Source organism: Macrobrachium rosenbergii, chromosome 6, assembly GCF_040412425.1.
Source record: "Macrobrachium rosenbergii isolate ZJJX-2024 chromosome 6, ASM4041242v1, whole genome shotgun sequence".
Taxonomy (NCBI): domain Eukaryota; kingdom Metazoa; phylum Arthropoda; class Malacostraca; order Decapoda; family Palaemonidae; genus Macrobrachium; species Macrobrachium rosenbergii.
The window spans coordinates 63,524,646-63,542,476 of NC_089746.1; positions in this window are offsets into that span (position 1 = coordinate 63,524,646).

Sequence of the window (17,831 nt, forward strand, 5' to 3'; positions counted from 1 at the left end):
AGTTAACCATGCACGTCCAGTGAGATTATGTGTATGTATATTTTTTACAGGCATATTTCGTCCCATATACAGCAAAGCCTTTTATATATAAATACAAAAAACAGCAATCTGCAGAGGAAGATGATTCTGATAAGTTTGATTTTTTTAATCCTCACATTTATATCTACCTCCATGAATCATTTTAAGAACATGCATTTCCTCCCATACGAGCGCCACCCTTTCAGAGATTAGGCCGGGCTTTAATTTGAAGCCAAGAAGAGAGAAAGAGAAAACGAGACAGTGAGAGAGATAGTGGGGGAGTGCGGTGACAGTGCAACCCTTTTCCTGATAAGGCCTGGAATTGGAAGGGGTTGCGTGTGAGTTTTTCGGCGCTTGCTTTATACATAAGGGCCTGAACTCTAGAGTCATTCGTTCGAGTGGCTCCAACTCCTGTCGCTTATTTAGTGTAATTCGTATCCTTGTAGTAAAACCAATGACACATTTAAAGGCAATGCATCTTATAAACAATGAGGGACTTGCATGAAAACTTTAACTTGGCGTATTTCTGATGACTTTGAGACTATGGGAATAAGATGGGAGATCCAACTACAATGGATTATGATGATAGGTTATATAAACCAGGCCTCGATGATGTTTGGCACAGTTCATTGTACATTGAGTATTAAAAGAACATCAAAATGAATTTTGCTGGGGTGATTAGCGGGTAACTACGTATAGCAGATGGTAGAGTTACACGAACATATCAGGAATTCTAATGAAATTGATAATGGTAGTTTTCGTCAATTTTGCAATGCTGTGGGCCGCATTTCTTTCTCATGGCAAGAAACTTTTCAGCTGTACAGCATTGATAAGGCAGGGTTTAGGTCCAGGGTAACAAGAGGTAGATAGATATGAAATGGCAATGACTGTTGAAAAAAAAGGGAGACACGATACATTTTATACTATGGTCTCTTTGAAACGTATTTTTTCCGTCTCAGAGGATATGAACATTGAGCAAAGATTTTCACTTCTACCTTGCACACGTCGACTGAAAAGGTACAGCGAGAAAAAGTCAACTATAAGAGGGAAATACACACAATCTATAGTCAGGCTACAAAATGTGGAGACTGGAAGGTGATTGGCATTGCTGCCATATTTTCTGGATGCCAATCGAACACTTCAGGAAAAGGGTGATAATCTGGCAGAATTTTTTTTTTTTTTTTTTGAGCGGTGCTGCCATTTCATCTTGTATGGAAGATTAGGTGAAGTGACCGCCGACCAGTACAAAAGGTTAATACAAAGATCAAAACATGATACTTGGACCTTGCTGCACATTTTTCATAATGTTCAATAAAAAAGTTTAATTACAGGTATATATGTGTATATATATATATATATATATATATATATATATATATATTATATATATATATATATATATATATATATATATATATATATATATATATATATATATATATATATATATATATATATATATATATATATATATATATATATATATATATATATATATATATATATATATATATATATATATATATATATATATATATATTATATAATATATATATATATATATATATATATATATATATATATATATATATATATATATATATATATATACATATATATATATATATATATACATACACACACACACACACACACACACACACACACATATATATATATATATATATATATATATATATATATATATATATATATATATATATATATATATATATATATGGCTTCACTAGAAGAGAAAGTAAACAGCGTTCTTTGATTGGCTAAGCTAAAAAGTTACCATCGCTCTCCAAAGAATGATTGCAACCCAGTGCAATAAAGATGCACCACATAAGGAATTCCGTGGCAAAGTAGATGAAGAAATTTAATGAAACAGGTTCTGTATTGATGAACCAAGATCTAGTATACTACTGTCGCATCTGCATCTGAATTCTCTACGCTTTCATTTCAATTTTTTTCAACAGAATCTCATGCACAGTAGATTTTGAAAGCTCGTCTTAAACGCTTTCTCTGACTTATTCCAATGTATTGTTCTACAGATTCTACAGTTCCTTCATCAATACATGGTCTACCAGACCGTGGTTTATCAACAACAGAACCTGTTTCCTTAAATTTCTTTATCCACCTGGCTATGCAATTCCTGTAAACCCTCTTTGGACAGCGACAGTACATTTTAGCTCAGACAACCAAAGAATTCAGTTTACTTTTTCTTCTAGTGAAGCTATGGGCCAACAGCAGTTCTGAAAAAGAATTCGTTTTTAAGTTTCAGGAAATGTGAAAAATATTTGATAAGGCAAATAATAAATAAAACTTCTGAAGAACTGAGAAATTAGGCACATCAGTACATCTTATATCCTTTTTGTAGATTAATTCGATCATGTATAGTTACGAAGCTACAAGTATTTTTAAATTGCATCATAACTTTATTGAAACCCTGTACAGTATATATATATATATATATATATATATATATATATATATATATATATATATATATATATATATATATATATATATATATATTATACATGTGTGTGTGTGCATGAATGAATGTATGTATGTATGTATATTATGTATCAAGCCTTTTCTGCTATCAAGGGTCCCGAGAAGAGAGAAGACAGTGATCGCTGCCAATATCGTAAGTTAATTACTGAATTATGGATGAACCTTCTGTTCGGAAAACTACAACTTTTGGTTCTTTGATCGGTTTTTTGTAACTTTTTTTCTTTACTTTGGGAACTTTGAAGTCTGAGAAGAAAAAGAATAAAGATTTCCTGCTAAATATATTTACCTTTATTCTTTTATAACATTTTCTCATGGCTTGACACTGAACTTGTCCCCTGTGTAAATGATTTATTGATAAAGAAAACTTGCAACATGTAAAATAATAAAATCCGAGTGTATCTTGTTTACCCTCCCCTGGGTGATAGTAGGGAAGATATGAAACAGCCACCCACCACCTGCAAACCTGTTTGTCCGCCCCGGGTCGGGGTGGGGTAGGTAGGGGATTGAGAGGGTAGGAGAGTCAGCAGCACTGGGTTCCAGCGTACGTAGCGCGCTCCAACAAGCTTATTTCTAGATAAACATATATCGTATTTATTATTTTTTGAAGACTTTTTTTATATTAATAAACTTGGTCATTCATTTATTTAGATTATTTTTGCGAGCTCGTGCCAGTTACATGAAACTACTGTTCTTTAAAGCCTATTTATTGGATATCATTGAAATTTGGTTTCATTTATTTGATTTGTCATGTATTTTTTATTTCAAAATTCGTGGTTCTGCTTGCTATCTTTTATACTTTCCTACCTTTATTTTTGCAGCCACTTCCTCAATTCAGGAATTATATTTTTTAAATATTGTTTGTTTTCAGTAAAATTCTGTGCATTTCTGTCTGTGTTTTGTGCATATGTTTTTTTTTAATTTACTCACCTTTATTCACATTTATTTATTTAGTGTTCATAGTTTTCTTTACCTTACTTATATATTTTATTGTTTATATCCTTTTTATTTAATTTTTTGTTTGCTTGTTTATTTTTCTTGCTTTAGCTATTGCTAAATCATAGATTTTTCATTTTTTGTTTACTTGTTTATTTTTCTTGATTTATCTATTGCTAAATCATAGGAGATTTTGCGCTACTAGAAACGATTTAACCGAATTTCTTGCAGGCTAATATTTTCATAGAATGCTGGTTCCTCAAGAACAACTTCATCTATTCTAGGAATACGAGAAAATTATGAAAATAATGGTTCTCATGGTTTTTTTTCCCTGAAGGCGTTCCTCATTTTCACAGCAATATTTCTCAGACATGTTTTCATTTTGCATTGTAGGTCTTTCAAAAACTGGAGTGTAGTCTCCTTTCTCATCAGTATTCCGGATATTCAACCCATAGGCCTATTTGAGACGCAGCGGCGTCAGCGGCTGTCTATGGCACAGCGGCGTTTCCTAACGCACGCTTTCACACGCTAAGACAGCGGCAAAATGCTGCACACACAACCGCCGCGTTCACCACAGCAGCACCCATTTTGACACAGCACGACGTTCCGGTCGTGTCCTGCGTAGAAAAAGCACGTAGGATTCTATTGGCTCACTCAGACTGTGAACGTAGCTGATCGGTTGGGTTACGCCAGTGTGCCCGCTGTCCAGCATTCAATGTACTGGGCAACATTGTCGAAATACGCTGGAACACAAAGATTAATCTTATAGGATCGATTACCCCTTCCATTCCGCCGTGTCGTAAATAAAAATAATCAGAACAATCAGCATCTCTTCCAAAACCAGGATAAAAAATGTAGTTTGAGAAGGATTTTCAAGCAACATTTCAAATGAGATTAAGGACTTCAATAAAATGCATATGTCACCTTGCGGAATAGCAATAACAAGCCGACATCCACAGTACACGACAGAATCCAGTGATTTCGGTACTCTCTCTCTCTCTCTCTCTCTCTCTCTCTCTCTCTCTCTCTCTCTCTCTCTCTCTCTCTCTAACTATGTAATCTCCCAGCTCCTGGTCGTGTCGTGTTAGTCACAACAAAAGTCGTTCCCAAAACAGCGCTCATTCTGGATTGGACGGAGGAGCCGAGCCATAGGCAGCGGCCGTCGGAAAATATATTCGTCTGAAATAGGCTTAAAGGATTTCTACTCTGCTAAGAGGAGGGATTTTTTTGTCCATGTCGTAAGCATCGCGAGGATCCTCTTTCCCAGCGATGATGTAATTCTCGCTACATCGTTTTCAAATTGGTGAGCTTGTATTACCCTGCGGATGAAATTGGGGCTCTAGCATTTAGAACGCAGAAGTATACATAAATCTATATACACAAAAGTGAATGTTTGTACGTTTGTCCTCTATAGAAATCCGAACCGCTTGACAGACCCGGACAAAATTTGGCACGCGGCCACTATATGACCCCAGGAAGATTATAACTCAAAATCAGACACCTAGCCCATGATAGACGTCAAACACAGACAAACTGATGAAAATTTCTTTTTTACCAATTCCGTCAGGTTTTCCTTCAAATGCTTTATGGATTAATGGTAATTTTTCGCCTGAGCGCTCCAGGTTTTCTTCCAGGCGCTGTCGGATGTATCCGAGCATGCGTAGTAGCTGCTGGGTAAGGCCGACGTGCAAAATATACGGTGTTTCCTTTTTTTTATTCATTCAAATGCGAATTTCCTCATTAATTCGTCCTTTGCAGACAATTTTTGAAATTGCTGGATTCAGGGAATTTCTATGCATAATATTCTCACGATATATATCTGTAATGTACGATCTAGGTTCGAGCTGCAATGAAGAGAAATAGTTTAATTCCAGATATGTATCGAACCGAATTCTATCACGCGATAAAGCCATATCGCAGCTAAAGAGAAAAACGAGTGTTCTTCGTGAGACTATAAATACTACACATTTGTATAATACGCTTAGTCACTCAATTAATATATCAATTTTTTCCCGATTCAGGGAAATCTAATCTAAGAGAATTAAAGTGACAGATGTTGTAATTCGCGATTAATAAAAATAAGGAAAGAGGACGCATGAACACAAGGAAATTCTGATAGCAAAGAACGTGTAATTCATTCTGCAAGAATCGATTTATTCTACCAAAGGTTATGTCGAATGATATGAAGAAACGAAAGTTTAATGTTATTCCTGCTAAGGTAACTAAGAAAAATAATGTTCTATTAAGAAGTTCTGTCCATCATACTAACGTATCTCATCTGAAGCATATCAAATAAATGAAAATAAATTATTAAATTATTATTATTATTATTATTATTATTATTATTATTATTATTATTATTATTATTATTATTATATAATCGAGAACATGAGCCCTCTTCATGTGGAACAAGTCCACATTCCACCGAATGTGGTGTTCATTTGCAAGAGGTAACAGAAGGTCATAGGAAATACAAAAAAGAAATGGTCGGTCATTGGGAAAGAAAAAATAATTAGGAAATTAATAAATAAACAGATTAAATGAAAGTGAATTATTAAAATACAAGGAAAATCGTTTTAAGGTAGGAATTCATTGCACCTTCGCTTGAACCTCTGAAGTTCCAGTTGCAGAATATTCTCAGGGAGTCTGTTCCACAGTCCGAAGGCGTGAGGAATAAAGGACCTCTGGAACGGAGAAGCTCGACAGTGAGGCACTTTTACTGCACATTGGCGCCGTTGTTCAGCGAATGTGGTCGCTCTCGGCAGGAGAAGGGAATCAAAAACCAATTGTAAATGTGAAAGATCTCTGTTACTACAAAACTTACGAAAAATTGACAAGCAAGAGACCATCCGTCGATAGCCCAATCATAACTGCTAATGTACTGTTATGTGGTTTCAAAATCTGCAGCGTAAATCACAGGTGTTAATAGGCAATTGTTGGAAAAACTCCAGTAAAGAGCATTGTCTCGAAAGCGCCAGATATCCAGAATTTCATTGGTCTGATCCAAACACCAATCAGCCAGAAGGGATCATTAAATGAGCTTGGTCTGGATTCACCCGTTTCCATTCACTCATTCTTTGTTCGAGCAAAAAGAGGGAGAGAGAGAGAGAGAGAGAAAGAGAGATCCTAGTTATATAGTCCATTAATGACATGATAAAGCAACTCCATATGAAGCAAATGTGGATTGCTCCTATATCAGCCATTGTGGTATTAATATCTAGTTCTTCCCGTATAGCTGGAAAGCTTACATTATAGCATTATGTAATAACAACGTATCGGAAATGGAGTATATATTTATATATATGTATGTATATATACATACATACATACATACATATATATAGTGTGTGTGTGTTTGTATGTATGTATGTGAATGCTTGTGTGTGTATGTGTTTAGATATAGATAGATAGATAGATCCAAGCTTTCATTAAAGTCATCATCCTACCTAACCCACAGAGAGAGAGAGAGAGAGAGAGAGAGAGAGAGAGAGAGAGAGAGAGATTTACTAGGTTAATACATGCCATTACGTATGCCGTCTTAGGGCAACATTACCTTCGATAAGAAAACCCCGAGGAAATCATTAACCAACAAAAACGTTACTGCCAGACGCAAAAGGTCTGAGGTATTCCATATTAATACGATCACCGCTAGATGCATCAGAAACTTTACCTAGATTCCCTTAAGTACCAGGTAGCTAATTATTCTATGTTTCAGGCAAAGCAAAAACGGCAGTTTATTGCACTAACATTTGCTAACCTCTCAGAAATGCAGAGACCTACCATGGTACGAGATTAACTAACCACTATGCTAATCTGATTTAGCTAGAGTTACCGTCAAATCCTAGTTGAAGCAAATACATCGAATTATCGATGAATATTTGTTTAGTCCAGTAGGTACAGAATACTTCCCTTGGCATCACAGAGGAGCACATCACCTAAGCGAAACCAAAAAGAGCAAATGTTTCAAAACACTGATCTGGGAAAAGGGAATATTGACCCGTGAGTTTTAAACGCACTGTATGGAACATGTTAGATCGAAATGGCCGTGGGGATTACCCAGTGGTTTTGTTTGTGACTGATAGCTATAAAAAAAAAAAAGGTATAGGCTAACGCCTTAGAGAACTCTGGGTGAATCAATAATATGTTATTACTGTAGTTTCTTTCTCTCACAGTGACGGTAAATACCCCCACCTGGTATCTCTATTTTGATTGGCCGATGCTTTAGAACTGTGACCTCTGGATTAATGTCTTCCACTAAAATATAAAAGGAAATATTAGAGTAAACTGAGCTTTAGATCAGGTAAATCGTCCTCTCTAAGAATAATGGGAAAGCCTCATCTGGAACCCCTGCACGCTAACTGTTTAGGTTGTCCAAGACTTTACTTTATTACCATTTCACCAAAAGCTAATCTAACGTGAAAGGACATAAGGAGATATATATCAAGATAAGCGTCAAACAAAAATATTAGCCTTAATAAAAGTCCGCAATGAAGATCGTCTTTGTTCAGGGGTTGAAAATGTTCTGGAAAGTATGCTAAAATAGAGAGGGAATAATTTTGATGATCTAACGACAGAATTATGGAAAATTTGCTGGGGCTGGACTTTTCAAAGTGGATTTTTAATCATCAAAATCACCTGGAAATTATCTTTGCTGACGCAATAGTTCGCTTCAATCTTCACCCCGGTATCACTGATTATATCGAGATGGGTGTTGCTTCTTATCAGAAATAATACCAAAATGAATCTTACGGAATATTCAATGAAAGATCTTTACTGAGTATGCCATGGCATTCATTTTATAGTAATATTTCTCATCAGGAAATATCTATTATAAGAATAATTACTCTCTGCACAACTATTTGTAAACAGATTTCCACTCGTTTCCTCTATACAATACCAGAATATCATAAAAGAGGCATTGCATAGGCTTACGTCACGAATAGGGCAATTCGCTGAGTAAATCCCCTAGTGTACATTCTGAGGGCTCCATCTCCTGGCCTGCTGAGAAATCCGTACCTGTTATATATCTTCGAGGCCGACGAAAGCTTTCGGCAAGGAAAGGATAGCATATAGTTATTAAGGTCTCAAAGCTTCAATCTGGATCCGAGATAAAGTTCGAATCGCCTGCCTCTAATCTGCAAGCGCTCCTGGAGGAAGAGTGTCCGGAGGAGGAGGAGGAGGAGGAGGAGGAGGAGGAGGAGGAGGAGGAGGAGGAGGAGGAGGAGGAGGAGGAGGAAAGCCTTACAGATATATTCATCCCAGGTTTACATTTCAGCAGTCCCAAGATAATCTTACGCCTTCAACTTCAGCCATATTCACGTGACGAAGTATGAGAGAGAGAGAGAGAGAGAGAGAGAGAGAGAGAGAGAGAGAGAGAGAGAGAGAGAGAGAGAGAGCTGCAGTTTCTAAACTGGTGATGAAGAACTGACAAAGAAAGACTGCCTTATTTGCAAGGGAAGTGGAGAGTAAGGAAAAAAGAGAATAGAGAGAGAGATAGATATATATATATATATATATATATATATATATATATATATATATATATATATATATATATATATATATATATATATATATATATATATATATATATATATATATATATATATATATATATACTCTGCATTTTATGTCAACAGCAAAAAAATGTGTACCAAATTTAAGTGTGTTTGTCTGTGTGTGAGTGACAAGATTTGGCCTTAATGAAAGTAATAAAATCATAATTGCAACAAAATCGTTATTTGTTACGTTTGTTCACCTGCAAACCTTTGTGATTTATGTTCAAGAGTCTTATATGCGGCATAACGACTCCTGCATAAAGTAAGGCTTAATATACCTCTCTTTTCTTAAACTCTCGCCCTTTTGGTTTTCTGTAAAAGAAAACTATTGAGACGGCTTTGTCTGTCCGTCCGCACTTTTTCTGTCCGCCCTCAGATCTTAAAAACTACGGAGGCTAGAGGGCTGCAAATTGGTATGTTGATCATCCACCCTCCAATCATCAAACATGCCAAATTGCCGCCCTCTAGCCTCAGTAGTTTTTATTTTATTTAAGGTTAAAGTTAGCTGTGATCGTGCGTCTGTTAGCGCCATGGGTACCAACAACACAGGCCACCACGGGCCGCGGCTGAAAGTTTCATACAGCATTATACGCTGTACAGAAAACTCGATTGTTCGGAGCATTTTGTACTTGTTAAGTATTAAAGTCCTTTGAGCCCTGCACTTTCCAAACTTTTTCTAATAGGACTCAAATTATAAATCCTCAAAAACTTTACTCTCTCTCTCTCTCTCTCTCTCTCTCTCTCTCTCTCTCTCTCTCTCTCTCTCTCTCTCTCTCTCTCTCTTCTCTCTCTCTCTCCATGTCCTGAGTACTCCAGACAACGTTGACTTATCCCGGCAACTATATTTACCTTTGTTATTAGACATCTTCCTTATAATAAATAAAAAATGTAGACTCTCTGCACCACTACATCTATTTGTAAATTTATTGTATATGAATTCATATTCGAAATAAAGTATTATTATTATTATTATTATTATTATTATTATTATTATTATTATTATTATTATTATTATTATGTTGAAAATAATGGCAGTTTTCAACGAATTAATCTTATATAGAGTTTTTTCAATTCTAATTATAAAACCCTGCATAAGATTAATTCGTTGAAAACGCCATTATTTTCAACAAAACATGCATCACAGAAGGTCTACTTCCTGCATATATATTATTATTATTATTATTATTATTATTATTATTATTATTATTATTATTATTATTATTATTATATCCTTTTCGTCTTTTAAATCGTTCTCTCAGTCTTACCCACATGTACCACACACACACACACACACACACACACACACACACACAGACACTGTCAGTCGTAGCATCCTTGACTCAATAATATCCTTTCGATCACAAGAGCAAGGCATCGCCTCCGAGAAAAACGTTTGGTTCTGCAATCCTTCGGTGCTATTCACATTTTTCCTTTCTCAGCCTTTATCCCAGAGTTTCTATTCCTCATATAACAGAAATTCAAATTCTCCTCATAATTGCATTCTCTATGAACATTCTCTCTCTCTCTCTCTCTCTCTCTCTCTCTCTCTCTCTCTCTCTCTCTCTCTCTTCTCTCTCTCATTTCCCATGATTTACTTTCCCTTCCTCTTTCGTCCGTTTGTCTTACTCTTTCCCTCATTAGACGTTTCATTTTAGTACCATCGTCAGCCACATCATTAAAATCTTCCTCCTCTCTAGTCACAAATGCCTACACGCTCACTCATTCCTGATATCCAATTCTCCATCCACTTTGCTTTGCGAGTTGTTCTCAATCATTCGCTATCAACATCACGAGGCTTTGCAGCACTGATGTCCATATTTAGATATATTAGTCTCTGGATAAGACTACCCTCGGTTTTCATTTCTGTTCAAGTCAATAGAAATCGTTAATGTCTCTTGCCAATTCTGTCAGGTTGTACTTGCATGTAATTCATAAATTCATTTTTAGTATCGTTTCTGCATTTATTTTTCATTGTGTATAGACGTTATTCTCTTGAAAATGTGTATTTTTGATAATCAGTACCATCTAGTTTTTCTTCCTGTTAATTTAGCCTGGTACGAAAATATAACTTCACCCAGTACAGGCCTTATTCCATTTTTCCACTGCCTGCTAATCACTGCCACCATTTCCAAGAATATTCTAATTACCTTGTCATTTCTTTCTGGCTCGGTAACAGGTAATTACAAACATTACAGTCTTTCTGGTGATGTACCCATTTCCGTTCACATATTGTTAATTCAAAACCTACACACTATTACAAATTTTTGTAATCTAACACCTTTATAAAACTACTCTTAGACAAACCAGAGAGAACCCTTCTGACCATTTCTAACGCTGTGCATCATCACTTGTGTTTCTGCTGGAATGGATTTCAAAACTAGTTTTATCTTACTAGACAAAGCCAATAACATACATTTCCTCAGGGCATTATACCCAGTGAAATCTAAAGGCCTTATTGTCTGGTCCTCTTGAACTGGTGTTTTGTAAACCGTCTCACATCAACAACGCAGGACTGAGAAAAACTGATGTATTTTTCGTGGCAAGAATTTACGTGGTTACGGTTAACTTTTAAGGCAGAAGCCCCTTACAACAAAGGAGGTCATTCTTCCTAAGCTTTACTTAATTTTGCCCTATACTCTTCAGTCCTGACATGCACATAAACACACACACACACACCAACACCTCAATATAATATATATATATATATATATATATATATATATATATATATATATATATATATATATATATATATATATATATATACTACGTCCCATAGTCCTTTGATCAGTAAAGTGGAACCGGTTGAGTTCAGTCAGTAACTGTACGGGTGATCTCCTGGAAACCTATTCGACGTTGGCACATAGGGCCTTTGGTCATATGTGAGGAAAGTCATGTAGCACGCAGTCTCATTCCGTAAATACAAGCCAAAGCAAACGCGCACATAAATAAATAAATAATATATGCATATATGTATACATATATATATACATATATATATATATACATATATATATATATATGTATATATACTCGTACAGATATTATGTATATGTATATATATATATATATATATGTGTGTGTGTGTATATATCTTGTACGCGAATTTTTGCATCTAGAAAATTAATTCTATCAAAATACCCTCCTGACGTATGATTAAATTGTGTTTTGTAGTTATTTCAGAAATCATCATTAAATATAATGATGTATCTTTGCAGAAAAGAAATTCTTCGGTCTTCAAAATGTCACTTTTGGGTCTTTGTGATATTTGAAAACTGAGAGAGAGAGAGAGAGAGAGAGAGAGAGAGAGAGAGAGAGAGAGAGAGAGAGAGAATAGCCGAAGGCGCGTACGCTTACCTCAAAGTCTCATATCGCATTAACCTAATTTCTTGAGTGATGAGAGATCAGATATTCTGACTGAGTTATATGTTTGGAAGCGCGTTTGTTCAACTAACGATGTCAGATAAGTAGGGTGATTCATCTTGGAGTAAATGCAACTCGTCCGAGAGAGAGAGAGAGAGAGAGAGAGAGAGAGAGAGAGAGAGAGAGAGAGAGAGAGAGAGAGAGAGAGAGAGATTCAGAGAGAGAGAGAGAGAGAGAGAGAGAGAGAGAGAGAGAGAGAGAGAGAGAGAGAGAGAGAGAGAGAGAGAGAAGAGAGAGAGAAAGAGAGAGAGAGAGAGGAGAGAAAGAGAGAGAGAGAGAGAGAGAGAGAGAGAGAGAGAGAGAGAGAGAGAGAGAGAGAGAGAGAGAGAGAGAGAGAGAGAGCGCAGAGCCGCAGAAGAAAATTGCCGACAAGAAAACGCAGACGAAAATCCTGCACCGAGATGGCTATAATTAAGCCGGCCATACGGATAGAAACCCTCTTGTTACTCCATTAAATGTGACAAGTAAAACAGGGTATTTGTTTCCCAGCATCTCGCGGCAACAGCTGGGGCTAATTCATCAGGAGACGCCGCCGCTGCTGCTGCTGCTAAGGCCGCAGCCGCCCGGATCCGCCGCCGACCCTATGACTAATGATCCCGCTGAGGTGACGAAGTATTCCGGCTGTCGGATACATACAGTAGAGCCTCGAGGCTCCCTCGCAAACTCAAATGGTAAACCGTTGATGCTGAAGCGCGCGCTCGAGGTTTTCGGCCGTCGTCTACTCCGCCGTCTGGAGACATGTGCCGAGAGAGATGGTGAAGGACAAGGCTTGTTTTTTAAAGGAATCCAAAAGTGAACTTCGAGGGGAAAATACTCAGCGCTGTAGTTACTTACATTGCTTTCTAAAAGGGATGTAATTTATGTATACACATATATAAATTTCTGACTCACCTCAGGGTCGAACCCAGGTCTTTCAGTTCGATTCCTGAGGTGAGTCAGAAATTTATTTATGTTCCACACGTGCTTGTGTGTTGATTATTTCTAATAATATAATATATATATATATATATATATATATATATATATATATATATATATATATATATATATATATATATATATATATATATCAAACGCTTACGCACATATATTTTCAAATATCGAATTAAATTTAACTCGGGAATAACTTGCACCCAAACGGGTAGTTTGGGGCTTTGCACTAACCAGCGTAAAATGCTAAGTTATTTATTTTCTTGTCATATGTTTACGCTATCACAGGGGCACAGTTATTAGTTACAGATGTTTCCTTATACAAATGCGCATATGACACGTGTAACGGAGAATTTCATTCGTATTATTGAAATCTTTGAAGTTAGATTTTCGAAATAAAACAGTTCTTTCAGGTGAATGAGAAATACAAAACCTCGGAAAAACACGGGGTTAATGGATTTGGTGAACATTTCAACAAAATTTTGTAACTTTGTTTAACCTTTATTCTGCTTGGCTTATTTAATTTCAGATTTAATTTGGTGAAGGAAAAATCTAACTTGTCGCCGAAACAAGTCATTCAGCATCTCTCATATATGAGATTAGAAAAGAAGCTATTATCTTTGAAAATATGTTTGCGGATTGAAAGGTACCAAGCTTAACAGACATTCAGATCCCTCTGACAGGGGCAGTTTCCTCAAATTTCTGGTGGCATGCTTGCTTTATAAGATTTTTTCTGTCGATGCTCCAAGTTCATTTGTCAGTAAGAAGGCACCACTGATAGTGAGACACGAAGGATGTCTTTGTTTGGGGAAACCTGGTTTTATCTTTAATGTTTCTTAGGCAAGTGGTTTGGATCTCACAGTCTATGCTGCCTTGGAAACACACCTACTGAAAAGCTCCTTTCTATTTCATTTTGTGAGAAAAAATAATGAATGAACGCATTAATGTGTTCTTTACCACTCCTTTACGAAAAGAGAAATATTTTTGACTTTTGAATTACTTGACCTGTAATAAATAAACTTGGTGACTTTGCTTTTGATTCGTCCAATAACATTTTGTTCAAATGTGCCAAATGTTGGGTTCCTTGGCTAATTAATCAATACGAGGCACAGGGATGCTTATTATGGCTGATGTTTTCTTTGACAAAATTAACAGAACGAGGAGTTATAAGGGGTTTTGCAATAATCGAAGCACGTCTTTCATCACAAAATATTCTTTCGGCACTCTTGCCCGAAGTTTCAATGCATATTCATTTTCATCATACTTATTCTTTATCTGATTAAATAGTAACTCTTACGTTTCCATTTTTTTTTTATAATTTTGTAAAATAAAGGGTCAAGTTTCGAAACGGTCATGATTTAGGCAACATTCAGTACAGACATAAATTTCTGCTGCTTTAAAAAAAAATCCTTTCAAGAATCATGTCCTTTGTTTTTGCTTTCGCTACATTACCTTTCTACCCAAAAATACCCCTTTTACACCGGAAAGTCGGAACTTTCCCTTGTAACACACATTCCAAAATTCCTCCTTTAATTCCTTTTTCTTGGATCGAATTGGCAAAGCCTCTCGTAAACTGGTCGGTTCCGTGCCCCCCTCTGCCCCCCAATTTGCAGCGATGAAAAGAACGAACGACGCTGTAATCCCGGAAGAACACGGGCAAAGCCAAACACGTAGAATCCCTCAGCAGTGTCGGTCTAAGAGGATGGCATTTGAGAGATTTCCTGGCGCAGATAAACGCAAAATTCGAGCCTCGCAGTTTTTCCATACCAAAGGTTGCTATTTTCCGCTTCATGCAAATGAATAAATGATTAATTCTCTCGCTGTTTTAACCATGCTTTAACGATCAGTCAAGTCCGCTGATACTTTCCCTCCCTCACATTCTCTTCGAAGAGAGAGAGAGAGAGAGAGAGAGAGAGAGAGAGAGAGAGAGAGAGAGAGAGAGAGAGAGAGGAGAATAAAGGTGGAATAAAGTTGAGCCTTTGTCTTAATGAATCCACAAAGGCGGGGCTAATGGTCTTTTCTTGTATCGCAAGATCAATACCTTGAGCAAGGCATTTGTATTCTCTTGGTAATTGCCTTCCTTTCCTCTCAGTGTTTTCATATTTCCACCGCCTGCTGGCAATTTAAGACATTCACGTTAATATTCCATTTGTCGGCGCTGAAGAATGGTGGGCACCTAACATATAAGTTCGTTGGTGCTATAGAAAATAACTTACATTAATTTGGCGGAGTATTTTCAAAAGGATCATCAGGGAAACGTCAGCAAATGTTGTTTTTTTATTTACTTTTCTTAAATGCGTTATGTAATTTTAGTTATTTTGTTGTCAATTTTAGTTATTTTGTTGGGTCTCTATAGACGATGGCTTCCTTGTACTTAAAAAAACCAGGTTATCTTCGGCGCAATCGAGTTTTCTGTACAACGTATAATCAAGGCCACCGAAAATAGATATATCTTGCGGTGGTCTCAGTATAGTGCTGTATGAGCCGCGGCCCATGAAATTTAACCACGGCCCTGTGGTGGCCTGCCCTACATCGTTGCCAGACGCACGATTATAGCTAACTTTAACCTTAAATAAAATAAAAACTACTGAGGCTAGAGGGCTGCAATTTGGTATGTTTGATGACTGGAGGGTGGATGATCAACATACCAATTTGCAGCCCTCCAGCCTCAGTAGTTTTTAAGATCTGAGAGCGGACAGAAAAGGTGCGGCTGGATAATCAAAGCCGGCACAATATTTTTCTGTTACAGAAAACTAAAATCAGCTTTCTTCAATGCTCTTGTAGCTCTCTATTCCCTTTTCCTAATTTACGTTACATACCCAGAATATATAAAAGAGAAACGAATGTGGTATTAATTTTCTGGTAATTAGGTCAGAATTCCTTACGAATCTAACCCAAACTAATATGAGAAGTACAGGTAAGACCAAACTTGTTATCATTGATCTCTTTATGAGTAAAAAATGAAGTTATTGTATTGATTAACACACGCTAAAAAAGCTGATTAAAATGATTGTCAAATAAATTCATTTGGCAAACTTTATTGCAGTTTTAGGGGAAATGAGAAAAATAGATCGCGTGTTGCGTAATTTTTTCATTATAGTTTCTGGGTCTCCAGAAAAACGAGGACAGTAATGGGGAGAGCGAAGACACTGGTATTCCAGTAGAACATCGTTTCCTTGCATTGTACAACTACATGTTTGTGTATATATATATATATATATATATATATATATATATATATATATATATATATATATATATATATATATATATATATATATATATATATATATATACACACACACACACACACACACACACACACACACATATATATATATATATATATATATATATATATATATATATATATATATATACACATATATAATTCTAATACTAATACTTGGCCTCAGCCCTTATGATTTTCGTAAAGACTGTTCCTGCTTTGCTAATCCTTTTCCCATTTTAAGTCTATCCCCTCACAAAGAAATGTTTAACGAAAATTAAATTTATGTCAGAATTCATCCGATATAAACGTTATTCTTCTTTCACAGGTCTTATCAACTTAGTTTATATTGGAAACCTGGGTTCATTTTTTCTGTTTTCACCAAAGCCCTAAAGTAAGCATATTGTGGTATTCTCTTTTATGAAAGTACTCGAAGGAGGAGGTTCCAGATTTTGATGGAGTTTTCATCGTAGATCTCAGAAATCGTCTTATTTCGACCGGCGGTGAAGTTAGCAATGGTTAGAATGAAAAGATCTGTGACTGACTGAAAAGGGATTATGCTGTTCATCTTAGCATACGTCTTACTCTGTCATATGAATCTATATCTTGTGTACGATCATCCATTCACTCACAATTATGCAAAATCCCAGTAATCGCAGGCAACTCGGTTTGTTTTATATTTTTTGATGAATCACATTCATGAGAATACACTGTATTGCATAAACTTATTCAAAGCTAGATTTAATATGAAGGTGTCAAAAATTTTCCCTACATCCACGCCATGCAACATAAAATATCTTTCATCCAATCATCAGGGTAATTATATCAAGATAAAACTGCTTAACTGCATATCATTTGCTTAAAGAAGCACATATGTAACGCTGGGTTTACCTACATAGCGTTCGTATTTTGCATCGACCTGTCACACTATTTGATCGCGGATGATGCCGAATGACTTTGTGTCCCTAAAATTCATACATCCTTCCATCCATTCTTAAATGTCGATCATAAATAGTTCTTGATAAATTCAGGTCTCCAATTTTTACTCTGAAAGGGTCGGCATATAAATCAAACGTCTCTGGCAGGACCTAAAACAAAAGCTTCCTGTGGGAGCAACGGTGGTGGTGTATCGATAGCTGACTACTTCGTGGAAAGTGGAGTTTTGATTTTTCGTTTTTTTATCAGCCATACATATGGACTCACTTCTAAAACTAACA